Raw genomic sequence first — 14,379 nt, 5'->3', positions numbered from 1 at the left:
GGTACAAGTCAATCTTCAGTCAATGATCTCCTATTGTTCTCCTACATCTTCAAAAGCCCAATTGATGAAATGATGCTTGATGAATGTTGAATGTTGTTGAAGAATTCAAATATCTACTCTTTCACTATAAAGAAGGCTCTTTATGGTCCCAAAATGTTCTCTTAGATTCTTAGAAGAAGACCCCTTCAAATGAAGAAAGAGAGCTCTTAAGTATGAAACCCTAGATCTTAATTTCATGTTTAGGCCAACCTAGGATTTGAATTTCTCGCTAATCTTTTAGGGTTAAGCATTATTATATCATAGGATTATGCTCCCAAAATTTTGGGAAAAAAGCCGAGGACCATGTGCACTTTCAACATGGTCTGACCAACTTTTCACCAAATTTTTGGGGCCATTAGATATGATGATATTAGAGAAAATCCCAAAGTTACAACTGACTTTGAGATGTTTTGATATGCAAAATCTGGCTTTAAAGGTCGAAATAGGACATAATTAGGGTTTATGATTAAATAATTTATTGAATAAATAAAAGGGGCACACTTTAGGGTAAAGGGCCCAATTTTATAACATGTGAAGAGGTGAAATATGAATTTAGATTTAATTAAATTAATTAATTAAATGCTTAGAAGAGATTAGAAATGCAAGATGCAAAACACACTAAGGCGAGTGCTAAACTAAGTGTGAAATTGTACCACCCTAGCAAGGGTGTACAATTTATGATACTACATTTAGCCCTCACTTTAGCGGACATATGACACTACGTGCATATGCAAGCTAAAGTACAGAAAAAGTAAACATTTGAAAAAAGGATATATCCAAAGTTGTTGGACGAGGCCCCCAACGGTATCTGCAGTACATAGTTAGGACCTGCACCCTACAAAACCACATGTTAGATCATAAAATCACCTAATGCTTACTAAGGAAGGTGATGAAATTTGTGGGTAGATATATGGCCCCCTATTTTGTCTTGCTTATTAGTGAGGTGAAATAGGGTATCATATTTACCACAGTGAATTGTGATTAAATTTTAATGAACATGGTCACAACAAGGCTCTGTTGTGGATCCAAGTGCTTTATGGAACCAATGTGAAGTGAGAGAGAGAATTTAGGATTCCAATGCCACTGATGGTGGAAAAATCGAAGCTCTCTAGCTCAAGATATGACAAATTAAAGGAAAAGTGCAAAAATTAGGGTTTTTAACTTAAAAGCATAAACGGAAAAAGTGCATAACTCATAAATATGAAAGTGACACCTTCATTTGTCACTTTTGAATTTTCAGCACTATTCACTACAGAGGAGCCTACTTATTCACCATCATACCTCGACGCTGACCCGAGCGACCTACATGGATGGAGATCCTGCGTCAGTTTTTACTCGTCGACCAACCCTTGGATGAGATGAGTTGACTTGTCATAGACTCATTTTTTACTTTTCATGTTTGCATTGAATTAGATGTTGAATAATGTCATCATCAAGATCATTCTCATGCCCCCTATTTGGCCACCATGCTCTCCTAGGGCGCCATGGTCCTCCATGGGTGCCCTGGTCCCATGAGGGTGCCCTGGTCCTCTTAGGATGCCTTGGTCCCACCTGGGCACCCTTTTCCCTATTCGGGGAAGCCAAAGGGTGCATGGGATCAAGCGTCAGATAGATAGAATAGATTGATGATGTTTTCTGCTGGATGATTATGATTGATGATTGATTACTGATGATTTTTTGTTTCAATTTGCAAATTCTTCCATACATTTGTGAGCACACTGCCAGTCACACCTTCTGGAGCCTTGAAAATTAGATTTTGAGGCTTACACCAGAGGAGAGAGAGTTGCTTCACATCATAGGCTTATGGTATACGATGACTATGCCCGCCATCAAGTTTCATCCTGCGATGTTGATGGAGAGGTGGGATGTAGATACCTCAACATTCCTTCTTCATGTGGGGGAGATAATGGTTACCCTTGAGGATGTATAGTGTATTCTACACCTTCCCATCAGGGGAGAGAATGTTATCTATTGAGTCGATCACTCTGCTACTAAGTACAGGAGGGAGAAGACCACTTTGCTACTAAGTACAGGAGGGAGAAGATCTACTGCATAGGGAGAGTGATTCCAAGTGAGACAAGAGGCTGCATCATGGTCAGTTGGCTCCTACACCCTACTGACAAGGTTCCACTGGTTAGGGGGCTCATGATTTCTACCATTACATTACCTGTGTGCCCCAATGGGCATGACACCCATATGCATGGAGGTCTCACCTACATGATTAGGGCCATGGAGAGACATTGGAGAGTATACTCTTGGGGTCAGAGCATGCTTACACATCTCTATCAGGACCTTGGAGAGTATGTGTTTGGATAGGGGTGTAGTCTGATGACCTGCACACTACTACAGGTGTAGATGTTTGAGCATATTATGTGCACTAGGCCTTTTGGAGTCCCTACAAACTTAGTTACAAAGAAACCTAGGGTATTTGCTTATCCACTTACCTGTGAGTGGCGGTTTGGGGATCTACTGCATTGTAAATTGAGTCTAGATAGATTGATAGCAGGTATGATCATATGGAAACCTTACCTTGGATGTATATGTGGGTAGGGATACATAGGTAGTTATTTTGCATGTAGAGTAACCATCTACTAGAGGGACGATATAGTCACATAGTCATTTCATTCTACTTTGACCAAGTCTAATGATAGTTTAGGTTCGAGCAATATGTTCCTACTAATGTGCATGTCTACATCCGATACTCACATGTGACTCCTAGGCTAGGAGATATTATGAGGCCTACGAGCGATGAGATTGACATCACAGATTCAGATGGATCAGATCAAGATGTCAAGATGGATTATAGAGATGATGTGGGCGCGCACCGGTGGTACAACATATGGGGGGGAGGACATACCCTAGATCCATCTTTCCAGTAGACTATCCTAGAGGGAATCCCAAACCATGGAGATAGATGGGTGATAAGGAGGGACCCGATACATCCAAGGAGGGCACAGATGGTCAGGATGACGATGCAGGATAGCAGGAGGCAGGTGGTGATGGAGATGATCCTGATATAGGAGAGGGAGATCAAAATGGAGATGATGAGGAGGATGGAGAGGATGAGAAAAAGGACAAGGATGAGGAGGATGAGGATATTGAGGAGGATGAGTAAGATGCAGTTCCTCATCACTCCAGGGATGACACCATAGCATTAGATCCACCTAGCCTCCCATTGTAGGTGAAGAAGGATCCTATAAGGGGTCCCAATTCCAATCCCAATCAGCCCATGCCTAGTGTGCAGAGAAAGTACAAGCATAGAGAGCCTAGTGGGTCCCAGTCTTAGGAAGTTCCTTTCCATAACCCCTATTGGCAAGAGGGAGATCTAGATAAGATGTTTTATGATTGTCTAATGTATGCATCTTATTTGGTTAGACTTGATGAAATAGAATGTTACTAATGAAAACTTCTCTCTCTCGACAACTAGCATCTAGGAATGGTGCTCCCTTATCTAGCATGCAATGATAGACCTCATCATGTCGATACACATCCCCAATTCCTTGTAGATAGAACATAGATCACAGGGAATGGCAGGATGACATGAGGACCTATTGACCCCCATTTGGATGGAGATGGAGGTCTAGCGAGATACAAAGAGATCTTTGTGAGAGAGATTATAGTAGACAGAGCGTGATCTAGCAGCATCTCAGACACAAGCATCCACATACCATGGGATTATGATGGAGAGGGATCACAAGAGCTCCTCGTGGAGTCACTCATGTTTCATATTTCTATACACACCAATGGGACCACCCCCATGGCCAGATCAGGAGGGAGCATCTAGTCACCATCCTCCAGCTACTAGTCCTAGGGATAGGAGATGACTCTGCTTCATTAGGAGGAGTTTTGTTGATGTATATGTTATGACACTCATGGATATTTATTAAAACATGTTATTTTAATGCTTAAACAATGTATGCACTACTTAGATTAAAAGTAACACATTTGGTGATGAACATGTATGTCTAATTTAATTTTTATGTGATTGATTTCTCAATACTTCATGATTAAATTGATACATGTGTGATTTAATTAAATAACTAAGTATTTAATTAAATGCTACTTTGATGATGTAAAAGAGAAATGTGTTAAGCTTAATAACTATATGATTAATGTGATTTAATTAACTCTAATTAAACACAACATGATATAATCCTAAATTCTAGCACATATAAAATGTAAATCTATTACAATTTACATAAATGAATCCAAGACAAATAATGAAGTAATGTAGACTAAATAGTACAATATCATTTAATACCACATACTTTAATGAAGATATGCTAACACATTATCCAATTTTGAAGAAAGAAAAGGTACAAAGAGAGAGAAGATAAACTAGAAAGAAAGGAAAGAGGGAGAGAGAAAGAAAAAGAGGCTAGGCATAGTATCTACGAAGGTGCATAGTATTTATAGGTTCCTTGAGAGGAATACCTTCCACTTCTACTATCTTGTAAGCACCTGATCCATAGACTTTGATAACAATGTATGGTCCAAGACATTTAGGGCTGAATTTTCCTTTCTCCTCAGGTAGAGCATTCATGTTATACTGATTTTTAAAAAGCACTAGATCGCCCACTGAAAAGGAACGTGAAATGGCCTTATCATTATAGATTTGTTGTAAATTTTTATAATGTGCTTGAATATACTCGAGAACGTTTATGCGTCATTCATCAAGAATCTCAAGTTGTTGAAGTTTTTGTTCTCTATAGGAATCATCATCTACTATACCCCTACGAGAAACTCTCAAAGAAGGAATTTCTAACTCCAATGGCATAATGGCATCAACACCATAAACAAGATTATAAGGAGTACTACCTATAGCAACATGTACACTCATCTGATAGGCCCATAGAGCATAGGTTAATTGAGTATGCCAGTCCTTACCATGCTTTTTTATAGTCTTTCAAAGAATCTGTTCAATTATCCTATTAGAATAATTGGCTTGACCATTTGATTGAGGATAGTAGGGTGTAGAAAATTTATGTTGAATATGATATTTCTTGAGGAACTTCTTCACATCCTTATTTTTAAATGACCTTCCATTATCTGAAACTAAGGCAGAAGGTATTCCAAATTGGGAAACAATGTTCTCTAAGATGAATTGACAAATCACCTCAACGGTAGTGGATCGAAGAGGAACTGCTTCCACCCACTTCATAAAGTAATCAGTTGTAGTTAAGATGAAAGTATGTCCTTGGGATGAAGGAGGAGATATTTTACTAATGAGATCCAAGCCCCATGTAGAAAAGGGCCAAGATTCTACTTGAGATCGAAGTTCTTGAGAAGAATCGTGGATCAAATTACTATGTTGCTGACATAGATGACATTTTTTAACAAACACAAAGGAATATTTTTCCATAGTTTGCCAATAATACCCCATTTGGAGCCATCTCTGAACTAAGGATCTACCCCCAAAATCCCCCCCGCAAGCACTTGAATGTGCTTCCTCAAGATAAATAGGGATTTCAGCTTTGTTAAGACATCTAAGGAGAAGACCATTATAACCCCTCCTATAAAGAACATTAGAAAGGATAATGTATCTAGCAGCCAATTTGTGAATCCTATCCCAAGTATTCTTATTTTTAGAGTCGAGAAAGGTACCATCATTTAAATATCTCATGATATGTGAGTACCATTCGTCAGAATTGATAATGCAACAATATACCACATCACTAGGATTATCAGCAATAGTCGGTGTAGTGAGGTTGTGAATAGTGAATATAAGATCTACCAAGGGATCCTCTAAAGATACAAGAGAGGCTACACATGTCGATTAGCTTTTCGAGGAACAGGCTCCATGGTATAAGAATCAAATTTAAGTAACAAGGATATAGCTAGATCTCTATATTATGATAATTTGTCTTGCTTAGCTTGATAAACTCTCGTCACTTGTCTTATGATTAGTTGAGAACCTCCATAGATATGTAAATGTTTTATATTTAATGCTAAGGTCTCCCTAATTCTAGCTATAAGAGCCTCATATTCAGCAATGTTATTGGTAAATAATAAATTGAGATGATATGATAAGAGGATAGGCTTATTTTTAGGAGAAATTAAGACCACCCCTACCCCCAATCATGTATGACATCTCGAGTCATCAAAATATAATTCCCAAATCTCATCTATCTCAACAGAGAAAATGTATTCATCAAGAAAGGACTTTGAATTAGGTAGGGAGAAGGATGACGAAGCCTCAACTAAGTGGTCAGTCAACGCTTCACCCTTTATTGCATTATGTGAGACAAACTTAAGGTCAAACTCAGACAACATCATAACCCACTTACCCGAGCGTCTCGAAAGGTCAGCTTTAGAAAAAATATTTTTGAGAGGATCAAATTTAATGATAACATGGACTTCAGCATTCAAAAGGTAATGCCTTAACTTTTGGGTTGCAAAGACCAAAGCAAGGCACTGCCTTTCTATCGTAGAATATTGGACTTTGTAATCGAGTAGAGTACGACTTATATAATAAACTGGACATTCTCTACCATCCTTATCATGTTATGCCAATAAGGCTACAAGAGCATGAAGGGAAGTAGTTGTGTATAGAAAAAAGGGTTTAGAAGGGTCAGTGGGTTGAAGAACAGGATGATTGGCCAAATAAGATTTTAGGTCTTCAAATGCTTGACGACAATCCTCATTCCACTAAAAGGTGATATTCTTTTTAAGCAATTGATTAAAAGGAAAGGTATGAACCACAAGTTGAGATACAAACCTACGAATAGCTTGAACCTTTCCTTGAAAACTTTTGAGTTGGGAGACATTTTTAGGAGGTGGCATGTTAACAATGGCATCTATCTTTTTTGTATCCACCTCAATTCCATGATGCGAAACTATGAACCCTAATAGTTTTCCACTATCCACACCAAAAACACATTTTTTGGGATTCAAGCACATGTTATCTTATGAATTCTCTCAAAGACCTGATGAAGGATATTGACATGATCTATACGAAGAATAGATTTAGCTAAGATATCATCACGTAATCTTCTAAGGTTTTATGCATGTAATCATGAAAGATAAGAGTCATAGCATGCTGATAGGTTGAGCTACATTTTTCAATCCAAAAGGCATCGTAACCCAACAAAAATGTGCCCCAAGGGGTGGTGAAATAAATTTTGTATTAATCTCAAGGATTAATGAAGATTTGATTATATCCAAAGAAACCGTCCATGAAGGATAATAAGGCATGACCTGCTATAGAATCCACTATAATATCGATATTAGGGAGAAGGAAATCATCTTTTAAAGAGGCTTTGTTTAGATCATGAAAGTACATACACATCCTAATCTTATTATCAGACTTATCCATAGCCACAATGTTTCAAATCCATGGGGAATAATCGTTAGGAAAGATGAATACAACATCCAACAACTTTTGAATCTCATCTTTAACAAGTAATGCCACTTTAGGGTGAATCATTCAAATCTTTTGCTTCACAGGTTTGGCATCAAGAACTAGGACAATGTTATGAGTGACAATCTTAGGATCTATGCCAGGCATGTCAAAGTACATCCAAGCAAAGATTTCAAGAAATTCAAGTAATAACTCAGAATATTGTTTTTTCTCTTCTTCGTTAAGATATTTCCCTATCTTGATGATTTTATCTTCAACATAAGGATCTATCCTGATAGCAATGGTTTCACTTATTAGGAGATTTCTTTGTTGAGGAGCATCTTTTAACTGAGAAAATTCTTTAACTATCTCATCGTTATTTTTGTCTTTCCTAAAGTAAGCTTCCGTATTTAGACAATAGGGAAAGTCGTGGTTATGGTGATCACGAGGAAGGTTGTCATAAGCTCCTAAGAATTTGACTAAGGAATCATTATTAGGAAAAACATCCAAAGTGAGGACACTAGAAGAGTCACGGTAAAAATACTATGGATATTTTATTAGGAGAGAGGCAGAAATTGTGTGTGTGAAAAGTGGAATAAGTATCTGCAAGCTGTAAGACACAACACTTCAATTAAGTAATTACATTTATGGTTAGATAGATATAAGAATGAATAATAAAACCATAACAAATCGACCAATTTCCTTCCAAAATATGCGAGTATAGACTTGCTCTCAGATTTGTATAAGCAATACTAGTGAATAGACTACACCAAGATGACGGATTTAATTTATATGAGCATTATATTAAGCTAAATGGATGCAAGATTTAAGCTATATGGATGAATAGTAAGATAAATGAATTCAAGCAATCATAATTGAACTAAATATGCAAAAAGCTAAAGTAAGATGCAATAATCTCAAAAAGCACAATATCTTCAATGACTCAAGAGCAAAAACTGCATAATAACAATAAATCTCTAGGGGTGTTTTGAATGAGAGATGAAGGGTGAATTTATAGAGAATCAAAAGAGAGACCAATGGTCAAGATCAATTAGCAACGAGCGGTTGAGATTATTCAAGAAAAAGCACAATTTAGGATAATTGAAATAATTGAGAAATCAGATTCAGTTAACCTTGAGATATATTCCAATTATAGCTTGATTGAAATGCATTCAGATTATAAGTTTGAGTTTTCCTTGGAGATGAAGTTCAATTAATTCCATGCACTAAACATAAAAATAAGTGATTCCATGCGATTCTTTAATTTATTCAAGAAAAGAGTCTTTTCAATGCAATTGAACTTCTTTTCTTAAAAGCTTTGAGTTCCAATTTTAGAGAATGATTAATAATTCAATTTTATTGTTTTTTCTGATTTCAAGTAATCTCAATTTAGAAGAAGAAATAATATGTCAATTTTGATTTCTCTCTCAATTCAATTCTTTTATTTTCTTTTCAATTTAACTCTTTCTTTGTGATTAATTCCTCTTTTGTAATAAATTAATTCCTCTTTTTTTTAATTAAATGGCAAACTTATTAATTAATTAAATATGCTAGGATATTTAATAAATTAAATAGGATAATTGATCAAAATGATTTACTTGAATGATTTAATTAAATAAATAAATATTTAATTAATATAGAATAATTAATTTGCCATGTGACATTTGATGATTAGAGAATTAATTAATTATGTGCTCAAGATTGATTTTACTGCCTTTGGTTAGGACCTTGGTGATGTTGTTGAGATTAGGGGCCCATGGTTTAGATGACCAATTTTAGGGTATTACATTTTCCCCTCTTTGAATTAATGTACGAGCAACGCGTTGGTTCAAAGAATAGTTGATGTCTAGGAAATAATAGTTCTGAACTTGATTGATCACGAACTAGATGAAGAGCGAGGTGTTTAGCTTATTTGAAGCAGTGAAACTGAACAGAGTTGATTCAAGTGATACCGATCTTGAACTTGATTGAACTAGGACTGATGAAGAGCAAAGATACCGAACTTGAACTTGATTGATCAAGAAGCAGATCTTACTGATCTAGAACTTGATTGAACTAGACACAGTGAGTGAAGATAAAATCGATCTCGAGCTTGATGGATCAAGATACAATGAGCGAAGATAAATTGTTTAGCTTGATTCAATGCGATGAAACTGAACACCTTCTTAGATTGAGCGTGTGATCAAAGATACTCTTTAAACTTTTGATTGAGTTTAAATGAATAATCAACTTGATTTGAAGCAATGAAATTGATTAACGTTAAGAGACTGATTCAAATGAAGACAATATCAGCTTGATTTGAAGCGATGAAACCAATATGCCCCTAGCAATTGATTCGATTCAGATGATCGAGAGATCTCAACTTGATAGAAAGCGATAAAGCTGAGATGCCCTTAGCAATAAGGTCTTGTTTGATTTTCTTTAGTTAAGATTTTTTTGCTCGACTTTTGATGAAGATTTGAAAATTTTCTCGACATTGGAGATGAGAAGTTATGAGGTCATGAGTATGCCCCCTCAGGATTGAAATCAAAAGATAGTGAGGGTACATGATTTCAAGCAATTTTTTGATAATGATAATGACTTGAGCACAAAGATTGATGTCAGAGGACTATTTAAAGATTTAGCAATGATTGATGAGAAATTGAGCGCTAAGTTGATTTGAAGAATGAGCATTTGACGAAAGCACTAAGTGGTTCAAGTTGTGTGAAATTGACTAGGAGAATGATCTCAGATTTTGATTTCGATCCCGAAAATGGAATCAGGTTGGTCAAATTAGCTTAGGGTACAGTTTTCATGTCCATCGGAGAAAGTTGAAAAATTAGGGTTTTGGCTATATAAAGGGTCCAAGTGTCATTTTCAATTCATTTTAACCTCTCCAAGTTTGAAATTTGAAAATCCTTCTACGAATAAAAATACCATTCCGATCTAGGAGCATTGATTCAAGCACCAGAGATGACATAACCATTCAGGGAACTACGAGCCAGTGGTAAGTGATCATTCTTAAGCGTTTGCATTTCATCAATTTTGAATTTTTTTTGAGTTTTTTGCTTTTTATGTTGTTGAAAATCATGACTGTCATTTTGTCGTGCGATAAGACATAGTCTATCATATAAAAAACCATCTCTCATGTGTTTTGTCATTTTAGGCTATATGTTTTGTCGTGTGGACTCATCCCATGTATCATACGAGAGTTTGCTTCATAGCCCATATTATCGTGAGAGGTTATGACATTTGTCGTATGAGAGTCTTTTATCATGCAACATATATTCTTGACTCATACGAGTTTCTTCTTACTTTGTGAAATGTCATATGGAAAACAGTGAACATTTTTAAGGCTCAAAACATGAAAATTTGATATGGCATTTGGTGTATTTGGATTTGCATGATTTTTAACATGTTTCGTAGCGTAATTTGGACGACTTGTTGATGCTCTGTTGTTTGATTTTCGCAGGTTAAATTGCCAAATATCCTATTTCGATGTGTCTATCCTCTGATGATGAAGCTAGTCCATAAGCTATCAGATATAGATAGAGTGCATATTGATTTGTGTGGCTTTACTTACCTTTTGGAGATGCCTGATATCTGTGTGAATCACGAGATGCTTAGTGCGCTAGTTGAGCATTTCCATTTAGAGCATAACACTTTTCATCTACCAGTTGGAGATATGACCATTACACTAGAGGATGTGTATAGGATTTTGGGGATTTTGTTTCCTAGGGATAAGGGTTGATTACGATTCTGCTCAGCGTCCTGGTATCTTAGCCTTGAGACGCATATTTCACGATGAGGACTTTCTTGAGTGGACTATCACTTGGGATGATATGATGGCTAGGTACAGCAAGCAGTTTCCACTAGCATGTGTACGAGAAGGTTTCATTGGTTGTTTCATTATGCGGGACAAGGGACAACAGGGGTTTCTATGTGGTTGGGCTAGGATGCTCGAGAGACTACTAATTAAGTCTGAGAGATTAGGGTGGGGATCTTTCTTATTATCCCATATGTACCGTGAGATGCATGAGGTTGCATACAGGGATGGGAAGAGCATGGCAACAGGAGTCTTAGTTATTCAGATATGGGCCTAGGAGCGTATCCCAGTTTGTAGACCTATCGTGGATGATGCCATAGATCCACACAAGTCGGTTGTGTATAGATATTCTAGATATGTTACTCAGCCCTATCTAGGCAAGACAGAGTATTAGAGATGATAGCTTGATGATCTAATCATTGTAGTATGGAGACCATATAGGGGTCTAGATCGGTGGGATGACTGGAGGGCTCAGCGGAGAGACATGTTCATGATGCATCCTCTTATTAGCAGATCGGTATCCATGATTGAGAGATTCATTGTTTTGAGGGTTATGAGGTAGTATGGCAAGCCTCAAGGGATATCATAGGATTTCACCACCTACTCTCGATATGGTGATGAGGAGAGATGAGGATGGGCCCCTAGGTTGTCCTATGCATTGAGCATACAGGAGCTAGTCAGATTGTAGTGACAGCAATGGGACTATCTGGAGGATATTGCAGATGCAGGGGTATTGCCCCAGTACAGGGATTGGTTCCAGCGAAATCCCTTCCCTAGATTTACAAATCCAGTAGAGCATGCACCTCTCATAGAGGAGGCTGAGGATGAGGCCCCTGCATAGGCATAGGTATAAGGACAGACACAAGTATGGAGAGTTGTGGTTCCTAGGTGGGTAGAAGGTGATCCTAGTGCTAGCAGCAGTAGGGTACCAGCTGGGGGAGCCAACAACAAAGAGGGGAGGGTGGATCCCTTGGAGCTATTGGTGTGAGAGCTAGTGGTTCCAGGGTAGCAGAGGGTGGAGGAGAGGAGGAGCGAGCAACTCCTAGATAGGTGCAATAGCGGTGGTATGAGTAGGGTGGAGATGGAGGCAGAGAGGGAGGCAGAGAGACTATGCAAGAGCAGGGGGCAGTGGACCCACTACAGTTGATGAGAGCTAGATTAGAAGGTTTTCAATCACAGTTGATAGTGGCTCAGACACAGCTTGTAGAGCGAGATTGATAGCTAGCAAAGGTCAAGGTAGAGCAAGATACTCTCCAGTGAGAGGTTTTGCACCAGATGAGCTAGACAACATATTATGTTGTAGCTTATAGTGTAGCAGTTCCTGTAGCACATCAGGTTATCCCATATTCTCAGTATATGGCTCAATCTAAGGGAGCTCGGGCACCTAGGCAAGATGCTGGTTAGCAGGCACCACCTCCTCCACCACCTGACAATGAGGGAGAGGTAGAGAGATATTTTTATAGCTCTTAGATTTTGTTATATACCCCATTTTTTGTAGCCTATACGATTCTTTCTCCGATAAGACATTGTATATGATAGTTGATATCATTGTATTCTGATATTTTATTATATATATATATATATATATATATATATATATATGAGATCATGGTTTGATTTCATCGTACTTGTATTGATTGATTTATGAGATGTCTTTCTATATGCTTGATTCTATATGTATGCATATCTTTTCAATATGAATGAATGTAATGCAGATGCATATGGATGTTATTTTTTTTTGTTTCTTTTCATATGCAAATAAATGATGAAAATGAGTAATTAGTAATGCAAACAAGTATATAATGAAATGTATGGATCTATATAAGATGCTTATGTATGCAGCTGACATCTCAATACATAATTACTCGATCAAAGAAATGATGAAAAAGAGACCACTTAGCCGAGAAATGATGATGCTTCAAATTCTCATTCAAAAGATAAAGAGATCATTGTTACCATGCCGAAATCACTCAAAATGCATAAAATTTAGAATGAACGCAACCTAAACCTAGTAACTGGATTTGAAATGCTTAATTTTCATCACTAAGTGTTTACAAACATAGCTGGAAAAATAGAGTTCCTTTCTTTCCATGTACAATATTAATTATCTTGTCGGCAATGACCCTTTTTTCGTTCATATCCTTGGACAGATTACGCATGCATCCGGATCGCACATTAAAGAAATTCCCTCAAAACAGACAAAGAAATGATGTCAACCTCCCTATAGCATACAAATAAGTGGAGTTGAGGTATGTGTTGCGATTTCACCTTAATGTGAAGGCACTTATCACATACACCCAGCTGATTAGATGTTTCCAAATCATCAAAATCATTCCTACAAGCAGAAAATAAAGAAAATATTATGCCCCCAATTCTTGCTCCTCTTAGTCAAGATAGTCTTCCTTGATTTACTCAGAGGGAATAATAATCCAAAACCAATATAAAATACAACACACAAAGAAAATTTCATGCATATCTCAAACTGTTTAGTGATTGTTTTCAGTAATGTTGTTTTGCTTGTTTACTCACTGATAAAACTCTTCAGTAGTTAGGAGACAGGTGACTGACTCAGATTGGATGACCAAATATCACTGACAAAAAGATGAATTGGTTGATACTGCTTAGGACATGTAAATTGCTCATTCGATTACCCTAAGACTAAGACATTGATCAGTTTCAAGCCATGAGAGTTCCAAGAGAACCAAAATGTCACAAAAGCGACAAAAATATATGTGCAAGCGAAATCAAAGATACCTGAAAGTGGGAAATGGCAATGTTGCATTGATAGATGGATCACTTGAGTACAAGAGGTGCCTGTTTGCCAGGTTTTCACCTACTTGACAATTTTTTATTATTATTTTTTTTTTAGGACATTTTATGATTTTTAGGTTTTTTTTCAAGACTTTTTAGCTATACAGGTTGCTGGAACAAAGAATACTAAGTGAAGAATTTTTTCAAGTTTATGTTGTTGATCAGTTCATAGAGTTTTTCTCCTTGTGATGTTTAGAGTTGATAGGCACCAGAGCCAAAGACTGTAGTAATGATGTAGGGACCCAGCCAGTTGGGTTCAAACTTCGCTTTGTTGTCTCGAAACTGTTGATTTTTAGGATTTTCTCTCAGAACAAGGTCACCAACCTGAAATTCTCGTTGTCAAACCTTCTTGTTATATCCTTTAGACAATCTCTTTTGATACACT

The sequence above is a fragment of the Cryptomeria japonica genome, chromosome 4 (genome assembly GCF_030272615.1).
Source record: "Cryptomeria japonica chromosome 4, Sugi_1.0, whole genome shotgun sequence".
Lineage (NCBI taxonomy): Eukaryota > Viridiplantae > Streptophyta > Pinopsida > Cupressales > Cupressaceae > Cryptomeria > Cryptomeria japonica.
The sequence above is the reverse complement of the archived record's forward strand: the minus strand, read 5'-3'. Positions refer to the sequence as shown.